At 32.4% G+C, this 15,043-nt stretch overlaps 1 long non-coding RNA gene across 1 annotated transcript; it reads left to right on the top strand.

Annotated features, from left to right (window-relative positions):
- Positions 1-11,267: 11,267 nt before the first annotated feature.
- LOC128072483 (uncharacterized) lies at positions 11,268-13,104 on the top strand. The gene is made up of 2 exons (XR_008202271.1): positions 11,268-11,378; positions 11,958-13,104. It is a non-coding gene; the product is annotated as an uncharacterized LOC128072483 (long non-coding RNA).
- Positions 13,105-15,043: the final 1,939 nt, after the last annotated feature.

Genomic DNA, 15,043 nt, shown 5'->3' with positions numbered 1-15,043 from the left:
GGGGGAGTGTTTTCTTTGTTTTTTTTTGTTTGTTTTGTTTTCCACCTCAGATTTACTTCCCTATTTCTGTCTGTTAAACTCAGTTATTTTTAAATATATTAAATTAGCATAACTATAAATTAAATGTCAGTGTCTATGCTATTTTGCAATTTATATTAATATTAATCTGAACAGAATGTGTGACTACAGCACTTTTCACATTAAAATTTAACATAAGACACTCTCAATGTCTTTGGAAATGTTTTAAGCCTTGTGGATATTTTCCTCTGTTGACAGAACATTTTTTGATGGCTAAAAAACACCCTTTTTATGTCTGCTGGAAAATTAACTGCTGGAGTAGCAAAGAGAGCTGCTAGTAATGAATGGTGCAGCTTTGTTTACATTAGAATCAGCAGTCAGTTCAGGCCACTAAAGTCATGACCTAGAAACACCACAGAAAGCCTCTAGAGGGTATTCTCAAACTGAATTACAGCTCCAGCAAAATGTTTAATTTTCAGAGCAAGATACTTCTATTAATAGTCCACGGTTATTTACATATATGTCTCCACATGTAAGTTCATTTTTTATGTTAAAATTATATGCAGAGTCAGCATTTGCTGTCTGTTTCTTTCGAGGGTCAGAAATCAAAAACAGACGTTACTGTTAGTAATCTATAGAAAATAATTGACCCTACTCATTTGTTTTATCTGAACGTATTAATAGAATAATTTTTGCTTCTTTTTTCACTTTTTGCACTTGACATTTAGGAAATAGGGATTACATGTTTGGTCAGGGGTTGCATTTCTTAAACACATGACCCATCTCAGGTGACTGTGGATTATAGCTCCTCTGCCACAGATCTCTCTTCAAATATGTCAAAGAATCCCAAAGCTCTGAGATTATGTTAAATTCTATTCACGTAAGCCATCATACTCTCACTGTGCTGCCTACCTGTTTGTAGGTACTTATTACACACTGCTTCTTTCCCATTTACTCAGTGATTGAATCTGGTAAGGTGATGACATGTCCGTGAACTGCAGAAATCAAATCACAATAGGTACACACACAAAAATAATATATGCATATGAAAAAAAATATTGGATTCCTTTATTTCAATCTTCAGTATAAATATAAGTGATTTGTCTACATTTTCACATAATACATAAGGATAAAGATCTTGATTCTTATTTTCTCACTTGAATTTACATGTAGAAAATCCCAGATAATTTAATAAATTAGTAAAACATGTCAGTGTATATCCAAGTCTGTCAAAGAAAAAACACATTCATAGTCAGAACCATTATGGCTATTAACATTAACAACATTCTGTAAGGTAAGAAGTGTACGTAATCTTTAAAGTTTTCATAATGGTAAAAATATCAGGAAGAGTAGCATACTGTAATGCAAACCAGAAATTAGGACTGCAAATACTGATAGCATCATTCACTTATGTTTTACTGACTTCAGGATAAATCCGTATTGTCCACTTTTCTATTCTATCCCAGATTACTTTTTGACATGATCTGATTACTATCACTTTCAATAACCTTTCACTGAATCCTGAAACGGTAGGACTAGTATCTTCCATGTATGTTTTTATTGTGATATTAGAGTCAATTAAAACTTGTATATGCAGCATTGTATATGTGGCAAGGATGAAATTTTTGGGGAGTGGGGAAATAGTCTGCAGAAATAAGACTATTTCTGAGAGTATGTTGTAGTTTATGTTTTGGAAATATCATTGAGAACCACTGTCGCTGTCACTAGCGACATAATTATACCATGGAATGAAGTTGTTATATAGTGCATAATTTTATGAACATCAATGGTACATTTCCTATGGAGATGCTCCAGGAGAGCAGAGTTTCAGTTCTTGGTTTGTTTAATTTTTTTTTATTTATTTTTTTTTCTTTTATAAATAAGTCATCTTATGGCCATATTTCCTGATTGCCCAGTATGCTACTTCTTTAAGGTAAATATATTAGGACTTTTTACCTGGAGATAAAATGAAACTTGCTATTAAAATGCATTAAAAGGCATTATCCAAGAATCTCATTAAACCACAGAGCAGAGTTTTCACTTCTTCAAAAGTATAATGACAATAAATGAGCTTATTGTTGTTTATTTATTTTTTTTTTTTACTTTAGAACTGGATGTTGCTATGGAAGTAGAAGGGGACAGTAGAGATAACAGCTATTGGTACAATCAGTATAAAGATCAGTATAAAGTTAACTTTTGGTCAGAATTTTCATTGTTACAGACATTATTTGAATGAAACATTTCTGTTCAGTGATTTTGAAACAACCGATTTATTTTCATTTTACATAAATAAGGACCTAAAAGTCAAACCTTGCAATGGAAAATTTCATTCTAAAAGAAATAATGAGGACCAGTGTGATTCAAATGTTTATCTAAGTGCAAGCAGGGGAATTAAAAATTCTTAACCATTAGTAGCTCAGAATTGGAATTTCTTCATGTCTAAATCTCTTCAATTTCTTGCTGAGAACTACTGTAAATAGTTTTGTAACACATATAGCAGCTGGCAGATCAAGGCAACCTTGAGTTTTCAGCCCCCTTCACTGTGTTCTTAAACTGTACTTCTGATAAGTCTGAACTTTTTAATGTTGTTTTTCCAGTTGGTGCCTACAACAGAGATTTCCACATGGAAATAGAGCAGGAGGAAAAGAGATGAGTCAGAACGTGCTTTTTAAGGTGGAGGGAAAAGGGGGAGGAAGAGACTCCACAAACCATGAATCCTGTCTCTACTCACAATGCTGAACTGAAGTTATGATTACACATCTGACTCAGGTTGTTTCCTGAATAACTAGTAACTAGAGCTTTAATTCAGTTTTACTATTCATATCTTTTCAAATTCAATCTTTCTTTAAATTAATAGCCATTGATTCAGATATCTTCAAAGACATGATACCATGAGCTCTGAGACATCAAATTGATATTCTAGAATTACTCTGTATACAAAAACTGCTTGAAAGCAAAAAATAAAAACAAAAACAAATAAAAAAAGAAAACAACAACAACAACAACAAAAAAAGCAAAAAAAAACAGAACGAAACAAAAAAAAACCCCTTTCATTTAGTTTTGCATGATGCATTTCCTCCCTCAAGTATTCCTTAATTTTATACCCTAGGATTCAGGAACCTGCAGCAATTACTGACCTCACTGTTCATTTTCAAAAAAGAAAGCTCCTGAGACAAAGTCTCCTGAAATCGTTGGTATGGTTACTAAAATACACTGTCATGCTGGAATATGCACTCTACTGTAGATTTCCAATATTCCTCAATGAAATGTTAATGTACAGAATTAATGTGAAGGCTTTCCACAAAATAATTTAGTTCTGTAATAAATATTCAGCACCCTGAGCTATAAAATGGTTCTATCTCAGGGGAACAAGCTGGGCTAAGCTTTGGCATCCATATACGTTGGCAGACATAAAGTGAAGATGACAGAGATGGTTGGTACATTAAAGAAAAACTGAGCTCTTCAACCAAGAAAAGATTGTACAATCGTGAAAAGGTTGCTAAGAATCATAGGGAAAAAAAGGCAGTTTGCCAATAATTTATTTCTTAGTGTAGTGCTAACCTTCATGCTTTTCCTCTTAACCAGGAGCTTTTTAAAATCTCTAATCTAATACAGGTCCCAGAAACCTACAGTCTTCCAGTTTACACAAACTCTAGGAAGACACTGGCAGTTCAGTACCATCTTCCCTGGTATTTCAGTGTCTCCTCCAACCAAAATATTGTATCACTTGTGTACATTGCTCAGATAAGCATGGGAATGCCGATCATCATCTGAAAATTAATTAGGAAGTGAAATGCAATCAACATCTTATTTATTCTCCATTATATCATGTTTGTGTACTAGATGGCGGCTGTAAATGAAATGAGAAAGCTTGCTATTAAGTGGAAGCAGTAATCAGATCCTTTATACAAAGGAATCCATATTACTTCTGGTCCTTAAATATCTACTTTCTCATTTTGAAAATGGTCTTCAAGTTTTGTGTTTGTTTGTTTGTTTGTTTTCTACTAAAGAAATGGTCAATTAAAAAGATACCTGTCAGGAAAAAATTAGAAACATATGTTTCAATAGTTACAGAGAACTAGAGTATCTACAACTTCTCATCATGCAAATCAGTCTATCTTTTTTAAAATCAGCAAATATCTTGTCTGAAAATCTGAAATTATGCAGTTCATTTTTTTTCTTACAAAAATTGATAAAGCTATACATGAATTTAAATATGATTTACTATACAATATTTTTTATAAGTAAACAAAAATGTTCACATTTAGTGAGTTACTTATGAATCATTTGATGAAGGCCAAATACACTTCTTTTAAAAATAAGTTATTGTATTTCATAAAATAACTATTTGCTTTGGACATACTAGGGCTTCTGACCATCTCTTTGCTTGGTGAGAAAAAAATGTGTGTACAAGGGAGAAAAGATAGATTAAAAAGTTTCATGCGCTTGTCACATTAGCAGTTTGGTATTTTGGGGAAAATGTAGCTATGCATCAGCTGTTTAATTGTTATCAACAAACACTAGAACACGACAAGAATGTAAGTTATGCTTCTTTGGGTTTGATTTGTAGGGAAAACTCATCGTAGTAATTAAGATTGCAAACAGCAAAGCTGCCATATTGGTAATATTCTCTTTTTCATGTGTAGCAAATAATAAATAATCATAAATAATAATCCTTAAGACAAATTAATATCACTGGCCAAACAGCTTAGGGTAGCAGGTTTGACTGTTACACTTGTCTGCAATGTGAGAAGACACTAGTGAAATGGAAAGTCATTTATGACTTCAATTATCATCAGCCATCATCTTCGTACTCATGCTCAAGAAAATAAAACTGCCTAATACAATTAGGATTTTGTCATTGTTTCAACATTTATCATAAAAGATCACAGAATGAATTACAATTTTTTTCTCTAATGCATTATATTTTACAACATTTTTTATATAATTGGATTTCCTGATGTGAAATAATTTGAATTTGCTTAATTAAAATAAAATTTAAAATTAAATGGAGTGAGAAACAATATGTGAACTAAAATGCTTTCATATACTTGCTTCAAGAAATAAAATTAAAATTAATTTCTGTGTATATTATGAATCTACATATATATGGATCTGGAGTGCATTATACTTGTATGTACTATCATATGTTTGTATTGCTTTTTAACACAAAAAGATTCAGAATAATCCTTTCTAGTACTGTATTCTTAAAATCATATAGTCATTTTTTTCATCATATAATTTGTTTGATTTAGGAACATCAGATGAACGATAACATATATTGTAAGGATAATTTTTTAACCAGCTTTCCTTCTTTATTATACTTGATATTAATCACTGGCCTAATTATGTAGATTTTATCACTTATCATTGCCCTAATGTCATCTATTTTATTTATCAAATAACTAGATATTCAGTCTGTGCTAACACTGATATCAACCCTAGATAATGGAAAGAGCTTACAAGTACCAGACAGACTGAAGGAGCTAACATTTAAACTTGGAAAGATGATGTTTATTTTTCTTTCTAAAAGTGGAATATTTTCAGTAACATTGAAAATGAATTAGTGACTAAGTCTCTTAATTTTGTACATTTGGCATAGGAGACAAGATGCTCATTTCTAGAATTTGCAATTCTGCTGTTATGCTGTGATAATCCCTATGGATAGATTTTCTTAGATTTAGTTGATAATTGACACAAAATCATCTAGCTATAACATAATAGAGACAATTCACCATTATGCTGCTGAAAGAAATCTCACAATATTTAGTGTTGTTGTATTAGTGTGTTCTCACTAATTGTAATATCAGAGCAAGTCCCTTGAAGACCTTCCTATTTTAAATATTCAATCATATGTGTATAATATATATCATATGTAAAAAACAATAAGCAAATCACATTGATTTATACTTCGTAATAAAACATTATTTGCAAATAATGAAGTATTATTTTACTAAGTCAGTACTGTGCTGTTGACAATCTGAATTTATGAAAATTCAGATGTATTCAGCTGTATGTTTAAACATGCAGTTCATGTACTTGCCTAAAATCTGTATGTCCTAGTCTCTCAAATTGAAAAATGTCTTGAAACACAGTTTGAAGAGATAAAACTCTAATATCAATTTTTAAAATCTCATTATTTAATATTTACTCTAAAATTTTTCTCTCATGAAAACACAAGTGTTTCTGTAGTTGCCAGCACATTTTGAAATATCCATGTTATATTCTATTCTATGTTTGTTAGAGGTACATAACTATTTAAAATAACAAAAAGCCCACTGATTTGCAGCTCTCCACACCAAGTAGATCATTGTAAGTACTCAAAGTCACAGTTAATTCACTGAGGTATGACCAGATTTACATGAAGGGTCATGATCTGGAATGGTGATTATAACAGAACTTTCTACATATTGAGCTACAGCTTGATACATCCTCACTAGATAAAGAGGAGAGGAAGGGGGATTCCAAAGTACCAGGTATTTCTACCACAGTACCACAGTATTCCTACTTGTTAGCAGTTCTTGGGAACAACAACAACAACGATACTATGTACAACAACAAAGATAGGGCTTTTATAATTTCTGTTCCTGATCAGTTTTCTGAAGATAATTGAGTATAATGGCCTGATAAATTTTTTTTTTGTGTTTAGCACAGGGTTGATCCAATGCAAAGAGTCTTCGGATCAGGCTTTACAAACCAGAATATCTACTGCTTTAGTAACTGGTATTAAGGTGGTAACTGCTATTACTGTTCGAGACAGCTTCTTCTGCATCTGACTCAAAGGATATTGATAATACATATGTCCTGTTGTTTTTAAGATTCTAAGTCTCACTGAATATTAGGTATTTAAGCACATAATAAAAAAAATAATCCATTTGTGTATTAGTGATGGCATTTAAATCCTGTGTTCATTATCTAAATGCCATACCGGACACTGAAACTGTTCAGATGATTGAGAAAAGATAATTAATGTAGTTTTCATATAATTAATAAGTAGGGACATTCTGAATTTTGTGGATAAATAGGAGTATTTTTTTAAGATTACTGAAGATGTACTTTTAGTATAGAGTATTTCAACAACTTTAAAAGTATATTCTCCTTCTTTGTTATTGTTGTTTCAACATTTATCATTTATCCTTTTTAAACATCATGAATAAATATTTTCTGATCTTTTTTTATTCATTTAGAAAAGAAACTTCTGAGTTAATGCGCTGTGAATGTTATTATTAGGCATTTATTTCTTTCTAATAAGCAAAGTAAGAATATTAAGATTAAAATTCACTAACCATCTACTGTAGTCAATTTTTGAGTACTTCAGAAATGAGCTTCTGAATTTCACTCAGAATATTAATGCTTTAAGGGGAAAAATCTATTTTATATCATTATTATAATTACAGCAGGAAAACCCATATCTGAGATTCATTAAGTTTTTAAATGGTGGATTTGAGCTATTTAGAAACAATACAAAATGAAATAAAATAAAAACAGGCAGCTTAATGAACAGCCTTACTAAATATATCCCCATCTAAAGAATTGGTTGATTAATTACAAATAGATTTAATGAATGTTGCTTCCTGGCTGAATTTTTATAAATATTTTAGCATCGTTAGTCAACAGATAAATCCAGCTCCAAGTCAGCAATACAATTCTTTATAAGGAATTTCATAGGTTTTTTGGCAACTGAAGATTCAAAAGGGTAATTATGAAAGTAAGCAAACAGGCTATTCCTACATGTTTTAGTCTTAGCATTACCATTTTTATCAGTAGAGCACCCATGACTGCTTATGCATCATGCTTGACAGTTGTTTTAGAAGCTGTTCCTAACAGTGTAGGTGCATTCCTACCTACCTACATAACTTCAAAACTCATATGCCTTAGAATTTGAGTTTATCCCTGTCTCAAAAATGCATAGTTTACAACTCTTGATAAATGTATAGTTCTAAGAGACTATTTGGAGTATGTACTTCAAAGTTCTTTATTTGGACCAGAATTCATTTTAAAATCACAGGTAAAGAGATTAGAAATAACTTTCATAGGAACTGAGAAACATTTTTGAATTTGTGTATGTTTAGGCTATTAAAGTAAACAAAAACCATAAATATTAAAAATACAAAATATCAAAAAGTATTTACATATGTAAGGGATCTGTCTATGGGCTGACATTATTTTGACCTCTCCTTTTAAAAAAGTAAAATAGATTTTTCCATACCTAAAGTAATTAAAGTTAGCTAACTGAAAAGTGTGTGAAGAGGAACTCTGGCAGCCTTCATATGCAGCTGCTTGGCTCAAACACAGACTCATTACTGAATAAGAAAAACAACTTTTATAACTGGAAATTTGAAGAACACTCAAATTTAAATGTTGAAATTATGCCACATTTGGTACAGTGTAGTTAAATTAAAAATAAACATATTTAGGCATTTGGGTTTGAAAGTGATAGGTTAAAAAATATTTAAACTATAAAACATGATCATACTGGGAGGCTGGTGGTCATAAAATTAGTGGAATTTAGAATGATACTTCATCTGAATGAAAAATACTGTTTGAGTACAAATCATTCATACTTGAACACACAGATTAATTTTTTATTTACTATATTTTTGAATAACATTTTGTTATTTTGAAAGCAGTTTTAGTTTAGGGACATACATTCTAATTATTATTTTTTTCTTCAATATTAAAGATTTTAACAGGTATGTCAAACAGATATTTTCTCTGCATCTAGCAACAATTCTGCTACTCTCAGATACTATTCTAGAAAATGTTATGTAAGAATTAAAATAGAATAGCAGAGAATTAAAGCATTCACTAAGTTTAAAAGAAAATTATTCTTTGGCACATTAATTCACTGTGAAGATCAAACCCATAAAAAAATGATGTCAATGATAAGCTTATGTAGACAAAGAGATTACTGACACAGAGGAAATATGCTTCCAGTTTATGAACTATGATGTTTAAAAAATATATATGTACATTATATATATTTTTATACAATTTTATATCTTTCACAGTTCACAGTCTCTGTATACTTCTATAATGGGCTCAGTTTTCAGGTTATTAAACACATGCTTTTGTAAACTGTCTTTCAATGCGCCTTCATTAAACATGAAAAATTAGGGTACATGTTCTTAATGAGGTATCACAATTTCAAGAATAGTCATCTATTTTCAAATAACTTAATTGCTAGAGAAATTTAGAGTTCATACCCAACTATTAAATATCTTAATGTTAATAGCTGGTTGGATTATATCTTAACTAACCTATTGCTCTACAATTTTCCTCAGATGATATGTGATATGTTAGTTCTGGAGGAAAGTGCACAAGTAAATGTTCTCCTACTGAAAGCCTGAATTTTATATATTTCTTTGTTTGTTTATTTACTTATTTATTTATCCATAATGGTAGCAGTTGTGCTTTGACTTTTCACTGAGAAAAGTTTTGGGGAAATGTACTTTAATTTAGGTACATCTGAATCAGGTTTATCTGCAGAACAACACTTTCATTTCAATCTCACTGTGAACTGAGCAAAGTGAGTTGCAAAGAAGAATTCAGAATCTTAGGCATTAGCAGCGAAGTGCTTTTCCTGAGCACCAGTTATTTAAACAATTGTAAATTTCAGACTCTACCATTCATTCAGGAAACAGTTTATTATTGTCTCCCTGCATTAAAGCCAAAAGCTATAATGTATTTATAAATAACAGTGAGTGAGTCTTTATATACGTGTGTGTATATATACGTATATAACATTCTTATAACTTTAAATGTAGTTTTGCTAAGCTCAGATTCCAAGACAAGGTATTCTTTGGAGAGAATTTTTTGACCTAAAAATATGTGGAAAAATGAAAGAAGGGAGAAACTGTTCTATTAACCCTCAGCACATGTCTCTTAAGAAGGCATTATTATTGCCACTTTGAAAATTGAAAAGTGAGGTCAATGCTTCACCAAGATCAGAAATAGAACTGAAAAACAGACAGTCAAAAGATGTTTGGGTACAGAGAGCAACACAGCCACAGTGACTCACGCTCTGTACTTTTGGCCATGAACCAGGCAGCCCACTGCAGCGCACCCTCAACCGTGTCTGCCTGGATAGCTGCTGAGGCTCCAGACAAACTGCAGCAAAGCTGGCTGATGCATCTCTGCAGTTATGCTTCCCAGCTGCAGCATGGACTTCCAGATGGAGGGTAGAAAATCAACAAAGCCATTTAGCAGATTTGCAACAAGAACTCAGCAGTTTTTGACAGCCAGCATGGGTCTTATCCTACCAAAACATGTTGTTCGGTGAACCCCTATAGCTAGCTTCTATTACTGTTTCAAAGAGCTCATGCTACCTATGGTAGTTCTGGTGCTGGTAGTGACACATTATACTTGACAGGTGATGTAAGGAACAGTTCAGAAGGCCAGAAAGATTGTCCTGTCACTACAACAAAAGGACAGTTCAGTGTATTGAATCAGAAATATCCTCTGCGTGGGGAAAGTTATTTTGTGGTACACAAAGCCCCAGATCATTATGTAATTGACATCTTTTACACTATATTTATGGCATTATGAGTTTACTGTATTTGGGTTTGTTCAAATAATTTTACTTATCTGGGAGAAATTGTATTTTATATGATGATTTAATCTAACCACAGCTGCAGCAATATAAATTACACTTAAGACTATGCTGATTGATTATAATCAGTTGTAATCATGTCTTATAATTACATTGCATTCTAGAAGCAAGACTTTTAAGCCTACTCAGCACCCTGCTACATAAAGAAGATTAGCTGTTACTTCTGACAATCTCAGCCTGCATTGAAATATGCACATAAACATAAGTTTTATAAATTTATTGTTCAAGAATTAAATGAATTTACGTGTTGATAAGAGGCCAAATACAAGTTAAAAAAAAAAAAATTAAAAGGCATATTGGTATAAAATGTTCTCATTAAATTATTTATAGTCTATTTAGTTTCAGTTTTTTGATATTCATCCAACTGTTCTTTTTAGGTTCCCACTGCTCACGCATCAACGTGGTACAGAATGTGTTAAAAATATAGCATGTAAAACCATATCCTGAAGTTAATAACATACTAACATATGCTCAGCCAGTACTGAACAATGAGAATATGCCTGGGGCTAGGGGGTGACCCACTGCCTTTATAGCACAGCAGCAGGGGTGGGGCAGGGCCAGGACAGGTGGCCTGAATTAGGCAGGGAGTTATTCCATACTAGGTGTGAGGAAGGCTATAAAGCCATAGGGAGTTGGCCAAGGGTATTACTGTTTGGGGATCAGTTGTTAGTTGACAGGTAGAGAGATTATTAGCAGAGCAGCAATATGTAGTTGTTTGTTTTACTAGGTGGATATCAGTTGGCTGATGGTGAGTAATCATATTGCAGATGTATGTATGTAGTTCTAATCATGTTTCTGTTTCTATTTTCTTTTTCTGTCTTAGTAAGTAGCTTTTACTTTTGTCCGTAAATTTTGTTTGTTGTGTTTCAAGTTGGTGGGTTTTTTTGTTTGTTTGTTTGTTTTTGTTTTGGTTTGTTTTTTTTTTGCTGAGGAAGGGGGATGTGAACAAGCAGTTGTGTGGTGCTTAGTTGCCTGCTGGGTTGAGCCACAACAAAGTGGTATCTAAGTGCTATATACTAGCAGTAATTCTAATTAGTAATAATTCAGCAAATTCTGAGTCACTCTTCTCTCAGAATTCTTGAGCAGATGATCATATAATGGCATTATATATCTATTGGAGCACTCTGCAGATTGTTGATATTTAATGAAGAATAACTGCTAAATGATTGAAATGTGAATATTTTATTAGAATACTAAGTAATGCCTCATTATATTTTTGCTTGAAGATATTGATTCCAGTTAGTTTGGATTGGAGAAATTGAAAAATATCAACAGAAAAATGATTATATGGGCAAAATTATATGCTTGATTTGTATATATGTTGAAGTGATAGGTGCCCAACTAGTTCTTCTATTGGATGGCATGCCAGAGGAATTCCTACTGCAACTTCTTCATGGCCCAGATTGTTGGTTTTTCTTCCCAGTATCGAAGTTGATGTGCTGTGTATTTAAAATAGTGGGGCATCTTAACAATAAAATCCAGACCTGAGCTCTCAGAAGTATCCTTCTCCATCAATTTATGTGCAACCTCAGAAAACTATAGCCTCATCACCTTGCTTTCTTGTTTGTTTTTATCCAATTTCTATCCTTGTTGTTTACTTGTGGTCACTTTTTGATAGCACTTAAGGAGAAAAAGCAAATGTTGGAGCAAAGATTGTTGTTTTGATACATGTGTTTTACTGATATGTTATTGTGTTCTTTAGACATGACTTTTAATAAAACATTTTTTTTAAGTTTTTACTTAACGATATCGTAAAGATACTTTACGATAACTTTTTAAGTTATCCCTGATTTGAAGTGTTTAACGTAAGTTAAATTATTCAAGCAAAATCAATGGATCATAAGTTTTCCTGTGAGCTGTAATCATTTTATGCTCATGCTTGCGTACTGCATAAAATGTTTCTCACATTTGTCCTGGTACGTGTCATTTATGTCATGCAGGCTTGTAGTTGAGGCATATATTTGTAGCTTCAGTTAAAACTTTGTGTTTCTGTGTAAATGTCTCTGCTAAGTATGCTAATTTACCTCTGCTCCTATTATGAAATTCTCCTTGGTATTTTACAGAATGTCTTAATTTTTTAAAAAAGAAAATACTTTTGTGTATATCCCAGTTATTCTATTTAATTTTGCAAATTACTTACTTGACAAACTCTACCTTTGATCTAACTTGCTTGAATTGTATGGTATGGTATGGTATGTAGAGAAGTAACTGTTATAGGGGCTTCCAGCACATGCTCAACATGCTGAGAACAGAAATCAGTACAGTCCCCAGTGTTTTGTTCTCTCAAATTGCTGTTGTGAAGAACGTTATTTTATCAAATCTGATGGGTATGTGTCATGAGGATGAGGACGATAATTAGAAAACAGTAGCAAGTTCACTCCAAAAGTAATGCATTCTGTTTATTGCCTTGGGGAAAAAAAAAAAAAAAAAATGAAAAAAAAAAAATGAAAAAAAAAAATACAAGAGCACAAGAACACTATTTGATAGAGCCAATTCTCAGCTATGTAACACCATTTTTCAAAATAATCGCCACCATTAGTCAATTCACAGGGATGAGCTGATCAAGATACTTTTCATTTAATGGTGACACAGCTGTGTGTGGCCATCCAGAACATGATTTGTCTTTCATGATGTTGCCTCTGCTAAGACGTACCACCCACTGCCTCACTATGCTGACATCCACAGTTTGATTTCCATAACTGTTCAGCAAACATTGATGAATGTCAGTGAGTGCCATTTTTTTTCCACATGGATGAATTCAATGATGCATCTTTGCTTCATGTGCTCTTCTATGTCACACACCATTTTGTCAGACTGTTCCTCTGCTGCCATCTGTCACATGGCAACAAAATTTAATGGAATATTGGTAGGAAAGTTCAATCTCTATCTCTGAGATCTGCTTCTGATGTTGTAGACCAACGTAATAAAATGGGAGGCATTGCTTTCAGAGCAGCCCTTACAGTTCATCAATAAGATACCTAAGTGGGCCCAAATCCACCTTGATGAGACCAAGCACCATGAAAACAAACTGACTGAGCTATAAGAAGTGAGTTCTAGGGGAGATTAAATGAGATTTTGCTCTTCACTGTGTCAATATCAAAACAAAAAAATCTGTCTGCCTAGAAGAAATATGAATTCCAGTTGGAATTGTGAAGTTTTGTGGGGTTTTTGTTTTTTGGGGTTGTTTTTCTTTTTGTTTTTTTTTTTTTTTTTTTTGTTTTGTTTTGTTTTTTTTTACTCCTCTATGGGAAAGAAATAGAACCTAGTAAGGCCATCTTGCAAGCATCAATACTATTTGGCTCTAGAAAACAATCTTACCAAAAAGTTTTCATTAAGTAACTGAATCAAAAATTACAGTAAGGAATGTTTATGCATTAGTCGATTGATATTGCAGATTTTTCAAATTAATTTTATCTATATACAAATAGTTACATGAAAAAACGAAAGCTTATTTGTAAATGAGGTGGGCAGTAGTATGTAGATAATTCAGAAAGATGTGATGATACTCCATTACTGAGCAGTATGATCTGGAAATGCATGCTGACAATCATGGAGTAAGTTACTATATGAGAATAGATAGGATGCAGACAGTGAGAGCTGGGAAAGTGACCTGGTTCATATGCGGGTGAATGGAAAAAAAAGAAGTGAAGAGAAAAGTAAAAGGTCAAGAAAAGGAATAAGTAAATGGTTGAGTAAATAAAATAACTGCCTTCTGGCTGTTGATGAATGGTCACAGTTACATTCATCAGCACAAGAAATAAAGATATTACAGCAGAGAAACATTAAACAGTGACAGACTGGGTGAATTTTCTTGTAAAAGAATAGGAGACACCACATGCTATATGCTATATAGTGCATCATGAACTGGGTTATGAACCTATAATGAACTCTGTTATGAAGTGGTTGAGAAATAGGTTGTGGTAGGGAAATGAATCAAAATGAGAGGAAGCTCAGGAAGAAGTAAAGAGACATAAACCGTTCTGCCTTCTTTTGCTTATTTTCTTTCAAAATAGACCCCCAAGTCATGAACACGGTTATGTACCAGTGAGAAAATAATCAGTGCTTTACTGATACATAAAAATTGTTTTAATCTCAATGTTTATCAATTCTTTAGCTGATGCATTTGTTATTTCACTATGAATTTTGAGAGGTGAATTAGCATCTTGATATCTGTGTTCTGTTTAAAGCTTGAATTTTGGAAAAGATTGATGTTCTTCCTTCGTTACTTGATTTATGATGTTGTCAACATTAAAGAGATAAATATGTTGCTGAAATTGTAATAATGCCCTAAAATATCTATACTTTTCCGACTCTACTTGACTCCTTTTGTATGCCATATGTTAGAATATTTTCAAATCTAGGTAAAACATTGCTTGAGAAGCAAATTGTTCAATACAAACTAGAGAGCACTGA

Source organism: Tympanuchus pallidicinctus, unplaced genomic scaffold, assembly GCF_026119805.1.
Source record: "Tympanuchus pallidicinctus isolate F22 unplaced genomic scaffold, pur_lepc_1.0 scaffold7, whole genome shotgun sequence".
Taxonomy (NCBI): Eukaryota; Metazoa; Chordata; class Aves; order Galliformes; family Phasianidae; genus Tympanuchus; species Tympanuchus pallidicinctus.
The sequence above is the reverse complement of the archived record's forward strand: the minus strand, read 5'-3'. Positions and strand labels throughout refer to the sequence as shown.